Raw genomic sequence first — 12,078 nt, 5'->3', positions numbered from 1 at the left:
CACAGACGAACCACCACCCCGCTTGCCCGCGATCGCGGCGCCTGCGGACAGAGACCGGACGCCCCGCGTCGCTGCGCTCCTAGCCCCGCGAGGTGTGTCACTGTCTCGGCCACCGACCTAGAGGTAAGAGGGCCTGGCTGGGGGCGTCGGGGCTGAGCTGACAGCCCGTGCCTTGGAGGGGAGGGAAGAACCAGGTTCCGCGCCTCCATCTGGCAGAGGGTAAACGTTACTCGCCATCGGTTTCTGTTTGTCCGCCCTGTGCTGTGAGGTTCGCCTCTGTCTGTCTGTCTGTCTGTCCGTCCATGCATCTGTTGATGGGCACATGCCCCTGTCACTGTCCGCTGCGGGGTTCTTCTGAGATCCTGTGATCCTTCACAAGCTGCAGGTGCCGGGGGGCGCTGGCCTCCCCAGAGCGCATCCAGCGGGGCCAGATTCTCCCCTTGCTGGATGGCACCAAGGGGCTTGCGCCTGGGACAGTGTCTCGCCGAGAAGGAAGCACCCCGCGGGCCCGGTCTCGGGGCCCGGGAGACGGGGAACCAGCTCACACCGCGCGCTAGTGGGCGTGCGCCTAGCAACAGGTCTGCGCCCAGCTCCTTCCTCAAGCACGGTCTTCCTCCTGCCTTCCCCACCACCTCCCAGCGCCTCCCGGGACAGCGCCAGCCCCCCTGCGACGTGCTGGCGCGGGGCCGGGCGGAGGCAGTTGGTTGTGAGGTGACCTCGAGGGCCCCTGCTGATGTCTAGACGGAGATCCCAAACCTGGCATCGCTGGAAGAAGGTTTGTTCGGCGGCTCCAACAGGGGTCGCATGAGGCAGGGAGGAGAGGCAGGGTCCCGGCAGGGCGCAGGCCAGAGTCGTGGCCAGGACTCCAGCTCGCCGCTCTGGGACCGAGGGCCAGTGACATTCTGGAATGGCCCCCGCGAGATGCGTGTGCTGCGCCTGGGTCCTCTGCCGCAGACTCGCTCTCCGCGACCGCCGCCGCTCCCCCGGGGTCGGACAGCTGCCGGCTTTGAGGTCCCGAGTCCTGCTCCGCGCAGCCAACGCTGCCCACAGGTGAGAACTCCCTTTTAAAACGAGCCTTTTGATGTGCGAGCCAATGCCTGGCTGCAGCGCCATCCCAGAGATGGTGAGCCCGGGAGCGCGTCTCTCCATCCCGCGGTCTGGAGAGTGATCTCGGGCGCGCCCGCGGGCGGGGAGCCCGCGGCTCTGCATGCCCAGGCGCGACGCCACCATGGACAGCTCCCAGCCACTTCCTCCACTCGGGGTCTGTGGCCCTGGGTCTCCGGGGGAGGCACGCGCTCTCCTCCTAGGGCGATGGGGCGCTGGGAAGAAGGAAAGGGATATACAGTCCCCGGGGCCCTCAATATTTCGTCCCGCGGTGGCACCAACCACCCAGGAGGCGGCCTAACCCGCGGGAGGCTGAGGTTTGTGGCCAGGTCCTAGCCGAGCCTGCCGCTGACTTTCTACAGGACCTCTCGGTGTCACTAGGGGTTCCCCTGGCTTTTCTGTGACACCAGGGAGACCCCTCAGAGGTGTTATAAATGTGTGACCCTAGAAATCCCACCGAGGCGGCGAGGTATATTGCCAGACATAATTAAGGATCCAACTCAATCACTTTCTGTGTAGAGTACAGGGTCATGTGTTCCATTTAATTAAATTATTTAGTAAATATGGTATTGGGAGGATATATTAGTTTCACAGCTAATGACAGAATGGAGAAGAAATCAAATAGAGGAAGTTTATAGAGAATGTGTTTGGATGTATTTGGGAAAGAAACTATGCTGTTTCCTGATCCGAATAGTTCCGTTCCAAGTACATGACATTCTTCAAGCAAATTCCAAAGCCTTTATTTATTTATTTGTTTATTTATTTATTTATTTTTGAGTTGGGGTCTCACTGTTGCCCAGGCTAGAGTGCAGTGGCACAATCACTGCTCACGGCAGCCTTGACCTCCTGTGCTCAGGCGATCCTTCCTCCTCAGCCTCCTGTGAAGCTGATACTACAGGCACATGCCACCACACCCAGCTACCTTTAAAAAAAATTTTTTTTTTTGTAGAAACGACGTCTTTTTATGTTGTCCAGGCTGTATCTAACTCCTCGGTTCAAGCAATCCTCCCGCCTCAGCCTCCCAAAATGCTGGGATTACAAGTGTGAGCCACTGTGCCTGGCCCAAAGCTATCTTTTTAGCCTGGTAGATGATTTGTTTCAAGTTGATTACTTGGAGACAGGCTGTGAAAACCTGTAGAGATTAATCTGCACTATTAAACAACTTGCTCCTCTGGTAAGAAATGACACTGGATGGAACTTATTTTTTGGTCACAGTCACCTATAGAGAAGCGTGTTTCTTCCTTTATTTTAAAATTACAAGAAACCCAGAGGTTTTCTCTGATGAAAGCCCATGGGAAGTAAAAACAATCAAGCACTTATTTTTTGTTTTTTGAGACAGCATCTGTGACTTTGGGGAAGTCACTTTAACGCTCTGTTCCTGTGTCCTCAGCTGTAAGCTGAGGATGACACAATCGACTGTGAAAGATCGCTACAAAACTAAATAATTGACACAATGTAAGGAATGTAATCCAATGTAAGGAATTTATATTGTAAAGTGTAAGGAATTTACGTGGATTGAATTATGTACATTGTGTTAATTACTCTAATTTTTGTAGCAACCTTGCAAGGTCAATTATGTCATCCTCAGCTTACAGGTGAGGACACAGGCACAGGGAGTTTAAGTGACTTTCTCAAAGTCACAGATGCTGTCTCAAAAAATAAAAAAAAAAAGAGGTGCTCAAATGTTATTGATATTGTCAAGTGAAAAATTAGAAATCATGTAAAAACTTAATGTAAACAATAGTATAAACATATTGGGATGTTGAAAATGAAAATAGTTGTACTATTAGCATGGAAATTTTGTGGAGAGTGCCTTTCATTTAAAAATTGATGTTTAACATACATTAAAGGGAAAGCAAAGAAAAAAAAAAGAGAATTTAATCCAGTGCTGAGCACAGAGAAATCTCTTAAATGCTAACAATTACAGGTATATTTTAAAGACAGTTGTGCATTTCTTTTGAGTCAATTTCACTCTCCCTTTGCCCTCTCTCCTAACCTAGTGACTCTTTGATGGGGACTCCATTTCCACTTAATTTTCTCATCTGAGAGCTTGTTGATGGAAATACTGAAGTTGATCACAGTGTTGAAACAAATTCTTACGGAAAGATAAATGGAAGAGTTTGTACGTGAGACGAATCAGTCAACTGTTTTTCCTACCCATATCATTTGGAGAAAAGATAAAAGTAAGTCATTTTCAAAATATCATCACAGCCTCAGGTTTAGACCATCCACGCTTCCTGATTCTTCTTGCACAAGAATGCAAGATCTTTTTTTTTTTTTCTTTCTAGAAAGCAGGATTTATGAAGAGGACAGAACAGCTTCTACAGTGGGAGGGGACCTGAGGGGATTGCCCGAATACAAGATCTTTTAAGGGGCTTCGTTGTCTTGCTGGGGGTGAAATACTCTTGGGTGTTGATGGGGAGGGGCCTCCTAGGTCCAGTTTCTGGATTGCTGCAGAATGGAGTGAAGGTTAGGGCAGAACTTGACCGAGGGGACCATGTGAGTAGTGACAGCCAGGCAGGAGGCGCCTTCCTTCATGTCTGAGCCTTGCTTGGGAGTGAGATCCTGATCAAGACACTTGTCCTGCCCCAGACACTTATTTGGCTCCAGCTGGATTTGAAGGGTCCCCTCCAGTTAGGCATTTGGGAGTTCTGTCTGGTGGAAACCATGGATACATGAGACACCACAGATGTTTGGGTAATAGAGTTGTAAAGTACCCAATCCTCCAATTAAATGTTTTTCTCCCAAAAGCATGGGTGTGTGTGCATGTTTGCATTTCTGTCAGTTTCACATCCCAGTGCTCTTAGATTTTTATCCTCCACCCCTTAATAGATCAGGAGGAATCTTAGCTTCCACCACCTGAAAGGATTGGAGCTGAAGGATATAGTCAACAGATGCTAGCACCTTTCTGTGACCTTCATCTACTGGTGACATGACTGTACCAGGAGGACCCAACCCCCGGCTGATCTTGAAGTTCTGGCTTTCTTCTGTGGACTCCCATGCAGATGTGTTTCCAGCATAGACATGGCTTTCTGGTAAGAAAATGATTGAACTACAGCACGCTCTTGGAGTGCAGGGCTGATGAGGGGAGAAACAGACCTGAACACTAGCAAGCAGGAGCTCTCCATCGGCCCTGTGGCATTTTTCTGCTGCAGCAACATCTGAGTCCCCAGGAAAAACAGAGCAAATGGCATTCAATGGGGAAAGCCAGAGGAGTGAATTTAGTTACTCTCATCTACTTCCTTTGAAGTCTGCCACCCGGTGACCCCCTTCTAGTCCCTTCTGTGGTATTGGCAGAGCAGCACAACGTGATGGATTAGATGCATTTTGCACTGGTAGTTAGAGCTCAGAAGGGGCATGTGAGCATGCAGGTTGGGTTCCCAAAAGGGAGCAAAGTCATGTTTGTGGGCTGTATCTACAAGACTGCACGTCTTTGGGAAGTGGGCTACATCTCTCTTGCTATATGATTGTAAATCCCTGGATGTTGGAATGTTTGCTCTTGTTAGGGAGACACACCACTGTCTCCTTGCCATGTGACTTTTCCCATTATCTGGAGCCACAGTTTCTATCATTATCCTTTGAATAGGGAATAGAGAAGGATCACATTCTTTCTTTCTTGGATCTGGTGGGGGTGGTAGGTCAGGAATGGCAGCGGGTCCTGAGGGAGGCTTCCCAGGGACCAGTTGCTTTCTCCTGCTTTGTCAGCTACTCAGCTAGGCCTGGGCCTCCTCTCTCAAAAGCCTGGCATTTACCCTCTCTCCTAACCTAACCTTTTGCAAATCTGGGTAGGCTGGTGGCAATCACGGTGACTTTTATTAATACCGGCACCTCTTTGCTTCAGCCACCCCTTTCAGGGGCCATCTCACCCCCTCTGGTAGGCTTTCTAATGCTTTCTTCTCCCTCCATCTGCCCTGGTGCTGGCTTTGTTCGAGCTTGGCTCTTCAGAAGGGAAGCTGCTTGCAGAGCAATGTCATCAAATATACATTTGCTGTCTGCTGAGTTCCCTTGGTGCCAGGAAGCATGGATACCCACCCAGAGAGATTGAGGAGCTGCCACTCCTCCCTGCCCCTGTTATTTTCCAGGCCTGTCCCTAGGCTCAGCTTGGCTTCAGGAATAATCTGAATCCATTCTCCCCTCACCCCCGCAAGTGAGTCTTCGGGTGCACAGGCTGGAGGTCCTTCCTGCACGGGTGTCTACTCAGAGCAAGGCTTCCTCTTTCCAGCTCCGGATGGCCTGGCTCTTTGCATTGGGACATATTTTCTATTGCTTTTTTTTTCTTTTTATATTTTAGAGACAGGGTTTTTCTCTGTCACCCAGGCTGGAGTGCAATGATGCAATCATAGCTCACTGTGGCCTCAGCCTCCCGAGCTCAAGTGATCCTCTCACCTCAGTCTCCCGAGTAGCTGGGACTACAGGCACATGCCACCATGCCTGGCTAATTTTTTGTTTTTTGTAGAGATAAGGGTCTCACTATGTTGCCTAGGCTGATCTTGAACTCTTAGACTCAAGCAATCCTCCCACTTCAGCCTCCTAAAATGCTGGGATTACATGTGTGAGCTACCATGCCCCGCCTGTATTGGGAAATCTTTGAGTCTTCTGCAAGGGCAATTGTATCACGGGCTTAGTTGCAACTTGAGTTTAAAGATCTTTGCCCAGCCTTTGAAAACCAGGTCTTTGAAAATGCTGTGCATTTATTTCTCTCCTGTCTGTAGAAGGGCTGAGCCATTGAGCATTTTCTTCAACAGGAAAGACACACGTAGAGGCTGATTGTTCAGGCATGGAAAGTATCTGTGTCAGATTGCTGTCTCACCTGTTTCTAGACCTCACACAAGGGCAGAAGTGCCACTGGCTTCCCCAGGAGACTTCTGCACTGATTGACCCTCTCTGGGGTTGGAGTTCATGTTGTTTGGCCTGAGTCTTTACGGCCATGAGGCATGGACCCAGCCTGTAGGACAAGGACAGTGCAGCGCCCTGGAGGACAGGACGCAGAAATCCTTCTCTGTGGCTCTGCCAGTCAGGAAAAACAGGAACCATTGGAGTGCCCCTTGGGGACTGGATTAAAGGTGGTGGCCACTGTGACTCTACTGCCTGCCTGGATTGTCTGCCAGGACTTGGGCAACAGGTTCCCTGTTCTCTCTAGTCCTCTGTTTTTTTCTCTGTACAGTGAAGAGATTGGGGTAGACTGGTGTTTCTTAGATTTGAAATGTGCAAACACATCACAGGTGCTTGTTAACATACAAGTCCTCATCTGGCTGATCTGGGGTCAGGTCCGAGTATCTGCATTTCTAACATGCTTCCAGGTGAGTGACGGGACCATCGGGTCCCATTCAAGTCATGGGGGCCTACGTCATTGCTGACTTTCTGTGATTCTGATTCTAACTCTTTTTGGTGTAATTTATTTGGTTTTTTTTTTGTTGTTGTTGTTGTTGTTGAGTTGGAGTCTCACTCTGTTGCCCAGACTGGAGTGCAGTGGCCGCTCCTGGCCACTACAGCCTCGACCTGCTGGGCTCCGGCGATCCTTCTGCCTCAGCCTTCCGAGTAGCCGGAATTACAGGCACGTGCTACTACGCCCAGCTGATTTTTAGAATTTATTTATTGTGGAGATGAGGTCTTGCCAAGTTTCCCAGGTGGGTCTCGAACCCGTGGGCTCAGGCAATCCACTCACCTCAGCCTCCCGAAGCGCGAGATTACAGGCTGAGCCACCAAGCCCAGCTTTTTTTGGTGTAATTTAAGTTGGTTTCTGATGTCCAAGTAGAGGAAGCCTGACTGGCTTGCCTACACCTTCCTAATGACCCTATAATGACCCTTCAAATTCTTGGAGATAATTATTGTTGCTCCTAAGCTGTCTTATCAGCAGACTAAATATCTTGACCCCTTTAAGTTTCCACTTTTCCCTGTCACAATAAATTCTCCAAAGCTCTCTGGACCGAGTTACTTTTAAGTGCAAGACCATTGTGCAAATGGCAGTTTATCTTTGCCTGGCAGAGGCATTTGAATGTAATTTTGGTAGTATTAAGAGATCACTTAGGGAATTTCATCTAACTCTGGTTCCAGACACTGAGAATTCATGTTTACATTTAAACAACTTTTATTGACTCGAACGATCACAACTTTTTTTTTTTGAACTTGAAAATAAAATTTGAAACTCAATTACCTTCCTTCACCCCCTCCCTGTGGCATTCCTGTGAGGATGAACTGACCATCACAAATGCATTCTGGGTAGCTCAAGATGCATGTGTGTAATCGTGTCTGTCATCTACCACCATGTTCAGAAGCAGAAAATAAATGGAGTGCAAGTCTTTGATCGTCTTCCACGGGGCAGGCCCTGAATGATCCACTGGGAGGGCAGAGTTGAGTACGTGGTCCCTGTTAGCAGCAGCTAACAGTCTAGTGACAGGACAGATGCCCAAGTTGGAAGTTACTAGACAGGGTGATGGATCTAAGTCAGATTGGCCAGGACCAGTGGAGGGCAGGAGACCAGCTAGTGGAACAAAGGAGGGCATTACCTCTATCAGAGGAGACCTCAGGAAGCTTCTCTGAGAGGGAGTTGCGGGGAGGATCTGTCAGGATGAATAGGAGTTTTCAGGTAAGGCCCAAGTGGGATGTGGAGAGGGATGTTCAAAAGGCAGGCTACACAGGAAGAGGGCCATGGAGAAAGATTCAGAAGCACAGACAGGCCTGTCCTCTCACCTCTGCAGCCTCCCAGGTACAATGATGCTTTGACTTGTCTCAGGTGCATATGCCCCTTGCATGTCTGACCTTGGGTGCACTGGGCACACGAGTTAGTCCTGGGCAGCTGTGAGCCTCTTTTCTAAGGAGGCCTTTAGCTTTCTAGGCCAATTAACCATAAAATGATTTTTCCCCCAATAAAATCCTAGTAAATCCAGTATAAAAACTAGATAAATAAAAAGTGGCTGTGGCTGGGGGTGAGGGCTGAATTTTTGACTTGAGGCCCCCGAAGGGTTCCACAGAACTCTGGGTTCCAAGGAACACAGTTTTAAAACCTCTGTCCCAGATTATTTGATTTTGCTTTTTGTCAGTCATATTTATAGCATTTTCTGAGTTTTCTTGTGGTTTGTCTTGCTGTGTCTTTTTAGTATTCGAGATAGCTTGCTGTTTGTGTCAACAATTTTTAATGAAAGTTGAAAACTAGAATTAAAATTGAGTCTGGGTGCAATGGCTCACACCAGTAATCCCAGCACTTTGGGAGATTGGCCTCCCAAAAGGATCACTTGAGGCCAGGAGATGGAGACCAGCCTGAGCAACATGATGAGACTCCATTTCTACAAAAAATTGTTTAAAAAAATTTGCCAGATGTGGTGGCACACATCTGTAGTCCAAGCTACTCAGGAGGCTGAGGAAGAAGGCTTTCTTGAACACAGGAGTTTCAGGTTACATTCAGTTATGATCTGCACTCCAGCCTGGGTAACAGAGCAAGAGTCTAAAAAATAAGAAAAGATTGAAAACCAGAATTAAAATAGAAAATTTTAACAGAATTATCCTATGTGTGATAATTTAACAAAGATGGAGTGCATGTATGACCAGTGGGAAGGGCTGTGTGGTGGGTGCTGGCCTAGAAAACTCAAGTTGTAGCTGAGTCTGGGAGGAGGCAATTAGAATTGTGAACTTCTTGCAAAAATGGACTTCTTGCTGGGCATGTGGCTCACACCTGTGATCCCAGCACATTGGGAGGCCAAGGAGGGAGGATTGTTTGAGGCTAGGAGTTTGAGACTAGCCTGGACAACAAAGCGAGACCCTGCCTTTAAGGAAAAAAAAAAAATAGCTGGGAGTGGTGGTGCATGCCTGTAGTCCCAGCTACTCAGGAAGTTGAGGCAGGAGGATTGCTTGAATTGAAGAGGTCGAGGCTGTGGTGAGCTGTGATCGTGCCACTGCACTCCAGTCTGGGCAACAGAGTGAAACCTTGTCACAGCAACAATAACAAAACGGGCTTTTTATTTTCATCCTGTCAGTCAACCTTGTCAAACCTCTCAAGATTTTTCAGATTCTATAAAAGCTGGTAAGGAAAAAAAACAACAACAATTTATTTCCGGGGTATAAAACTTGACAAATCCTACCCAGGATCTTGCATTCCTTTTCATGGAATGAAATGACACTGATGTCAGCATTCCTTTTCATTGATGTCCAACAGCCAAATTTGATGCAAGGTGTTTTGAAAGCAAACTTTGAAAGAGGAGACCGGAAAGATGGCGGAGTCTGGAGGAGCTCTTATGGCGATGCCCAGGGGAGGGAGGCTCCAGTCCTCTGCTGTGTCTTCCTTGTGCCTCCTACAAAGCTTTCTTAAAGGGGGAATTGATACCCCACGCGGGACCACACCCCAAGAGAGTCCACCCCTCCTTTATGGTGGTCCCAATCCTTAGGGAGAAATGGGAAGATCCCCTTCTGGGCCTGGAGCCCGCTCCTAACACAGAATCATGTGACTTCTTCAAGGTGCTGAAAGGAAGGCTTGTTCAGGCTATGGAACCACCTCTGGAGGAGCCCTACTGGGTGTGTGGGGAGCCCCAGCAAGGGAAGGGGACTGCTGGCAGATGAACCCCCTCCGGAATGGGATTCTCCAGTGGCTGGGGGCTCCTTCTGTTGGGCAGACCAACAACCTGCTGCTCTGGGCGGTGTCGGGGAAGGCTGAGTGTCAGTGGGGCATCAGCAGCTTTGCTATCTGGGGGTCACCCGGACCCAGTCCAGAGGTCTTGGCGTCAGCCCACATCGCCATAGCAACCGGAGCATCTGAAACTGAAGACTGACTCCCAAACCATGGGGATTTAGCCTCTCCCTCCTACGACCTAGATTTCCTTAGGGCTGGACTTAGGTTGACGCCTAGGTTGCCCTGACTCTTGGCACAGGGGACCACAGATACTGGTTTCCTAAATTCCATGGGACTGTCTAGGGGGCTGGTGAGTGGTGAGCCTGAGCTGTCCATTTGGATGCAGTGGCTGCTGCCTGGGTTGTCACCATGCTGTGGTGACACCTTCCCAAGGGGGCAGTGGTATCTGCAGGTGGGAGGCGAGGACACTGATGCCCAAGGTTACGGAGGTGGTACAGGCTGGCACCCTTAGGGTCCTCTGTGGCCCTAGCCTGAGGAATCACTTGCCTGCCTTCTTTTTTTGTTTGTTTTACTTTAATTTATGCAGTTGCTATAGGTTTATATAATTAATTTGTTTATTTGAGTAGGAGTCTCACTTTGTTGCCCAGGCTGGAGTGCTGTGACATACTCACAACTTACCACAGCCTCAACTCACTGGGCTCAGGTAATCTTCCACCTGAGCCTTCCAAGTAGCTGGAACTACAGGCGTGTACCACCACACCTGGCTAATTTTTAAATTTATTGTAGAGTTGAGATCTTGCCAGGTTGCCCAGGTTGGTCTTGATTCCCTGGGCTCAGGCGATCCTCTCACCTCTGCATCCCAAAGTGCTGGAATCACAGGCATGAGCCACTGTGCCTGGCTGCTATAGGTTTTAAAAAAATTCGATTTGGGGGTACACGTGCATATTTGTTCCAGGGACATATGTATCATGTATAGGTGGGAATTGGGCTTCGAGTGACGTTCCCCAGATAGTGAACACTGTACCCAGAAGGTAACTTCTGAACCCTAACTTCCCTTCCTGTCTCCCCTGCTTTAGTGTTCCCTGTGTCTATGATTTCCATCTTTGTGGCCATTTGGCTCCAACATTTAAGTGAGAACATGAAGTGTTTCATTTTCTGTTTCTGAGTCAGTTCACTTAGGAAGCTGGTCTCCAGCTCATCCAGCAGAGGACATGAGTTTGCTCTGTTTTATGGCTGCATAGTATTCCATGGTGGATATGTACCTTAGAGGACTCTTGCCACGCCACATGGTGGGGTCACTTATTCTCAGCTTGGTCTCCTCAGTCCCCATAAAGGCTCTCTTTGGGGTTCTCCTGAGCCCTGGGTCTCCAGAGCCTCCCAGGCCTTTGTGGGTGTACAAAGCTGTTGTTCTCCTTCTTATAAAGAGCAGTCGAAACGAAGAGAATGATTAGAAATGTCCCAAGAGGAGTGCATAGACAAGTAGGTTTGGGTGAAACATTAGAAAACACAAAATTATTATTATTTTTTTAAAGAAACTGGTGTTTTATGACAAGCTATTTCAAAGCTGATTGTGTTACAGGCACTGAGTAATTCACGCTTATGCTAGTTTTCCAAAGGTTTGGGTTCAGGAAAACCTCAAACATCATGGCTAAGTACTTTTCCTTTCCTGTCCTTTGAAAACCGTGTTTATTTTCTGAGGAATGTAATCCATATGTTTTAGATCTATTTCCATGTTACTCAGCAAAAGGTTGTTTTTCACCAGCGTTGCTGAGCCATGAGTGATGCCGTCCGTCCCTCTTCCCCTCCAACTGGTGGTTGCGACTGAGACCTGTATCATGGCCTGATGACACTCCAACCTTTTACTAGACATGGAAAGTTGCAGGCATTGGAGGCAGAAGGACATGCCAGTGATACCAACCCTGTCTAATTTAGAATTTTGATATTTAGCTCATCAGTATTTTTCATTGTAATTCTGGTTTTCAATTTTTTTGTTTTTATTTTTGTTTTTGAGTCAGAGTTTTACTCTGTCTCCCAGGCTCCATGGAGTGCAGTGGCACACTCATAGCCACTGCAGCATCAACCTGTTAGGCTCAGGCGATCCTTCTGCCTCAGCTTTCCAAGCAGCCGGAACTACAGGTATGCGTCACCACGTCTGGCTAATTTTTTGATTCATGGTAGAGATGATGTCTCGCCATGTTGCCCAGACTGGTCTTGAATCCGTGAGCTCAGGCAATCCTCTCACCTCCACCTCCCAAAGTTTTGGGATTACAGGCAAGAGCTGCCACGCTTGGCTTGCTTTTCAATTTTTGTTGAAAATTGTTGACACAAACAACCAGCAAGCCATCTAGAATGCTAAAAAATGCAGCAAATTGACAAATTTTGATGCAATTTTTGCATAATTTTCAAATATTACA

The 12,078-nt window shown here is 48.3% G+C and overlaps 1 protein-coding gene across 1 annotated transcript in view; it reads left to right on the top strand.

The window, feature by feature from the left end:
• Positions 1 to 64: 64 nt before the first annotated feature.
• The window catches only part of CEMIP (cell migration inducing hyaluronan binding protein), a 178,264-nt gene continuing 166,250 nt past the window's right edge, over positions 65 to 12,078 (top strand). Inside the window, exon 1 of the mRNA XM_008054159.2 lies at positions 65 to 123. The gene's annotated coding sequence lies outside the window, so the exon portion shown is untranslated. The remainder of the gene's footprint in view (positions 124 to 12,078) is intronic.

This window comes from Carlito syrichta, unplaced genomic scaffold (assembly GCF_000164805.1).
Source record: "Carlito syrichta isolate Samal-C Ts95f unplaced genomic scaffold, Tarsius_syrichta-2.0.1 Scaffold289172, whole genome shotgun sequence".
In the NCBI taxonomy this organism is placed as follows: Eukaryota; Metazoa; Chordata; class Mammalia; order Primates; family Tarsiidae; genus Carlito; species Carlito syrichta.
The sequence above is the reverse complement of the archived record's forward strand: the minus strand, read 5'-3'. Positions and strand labels throughout refer to the sequence as shown.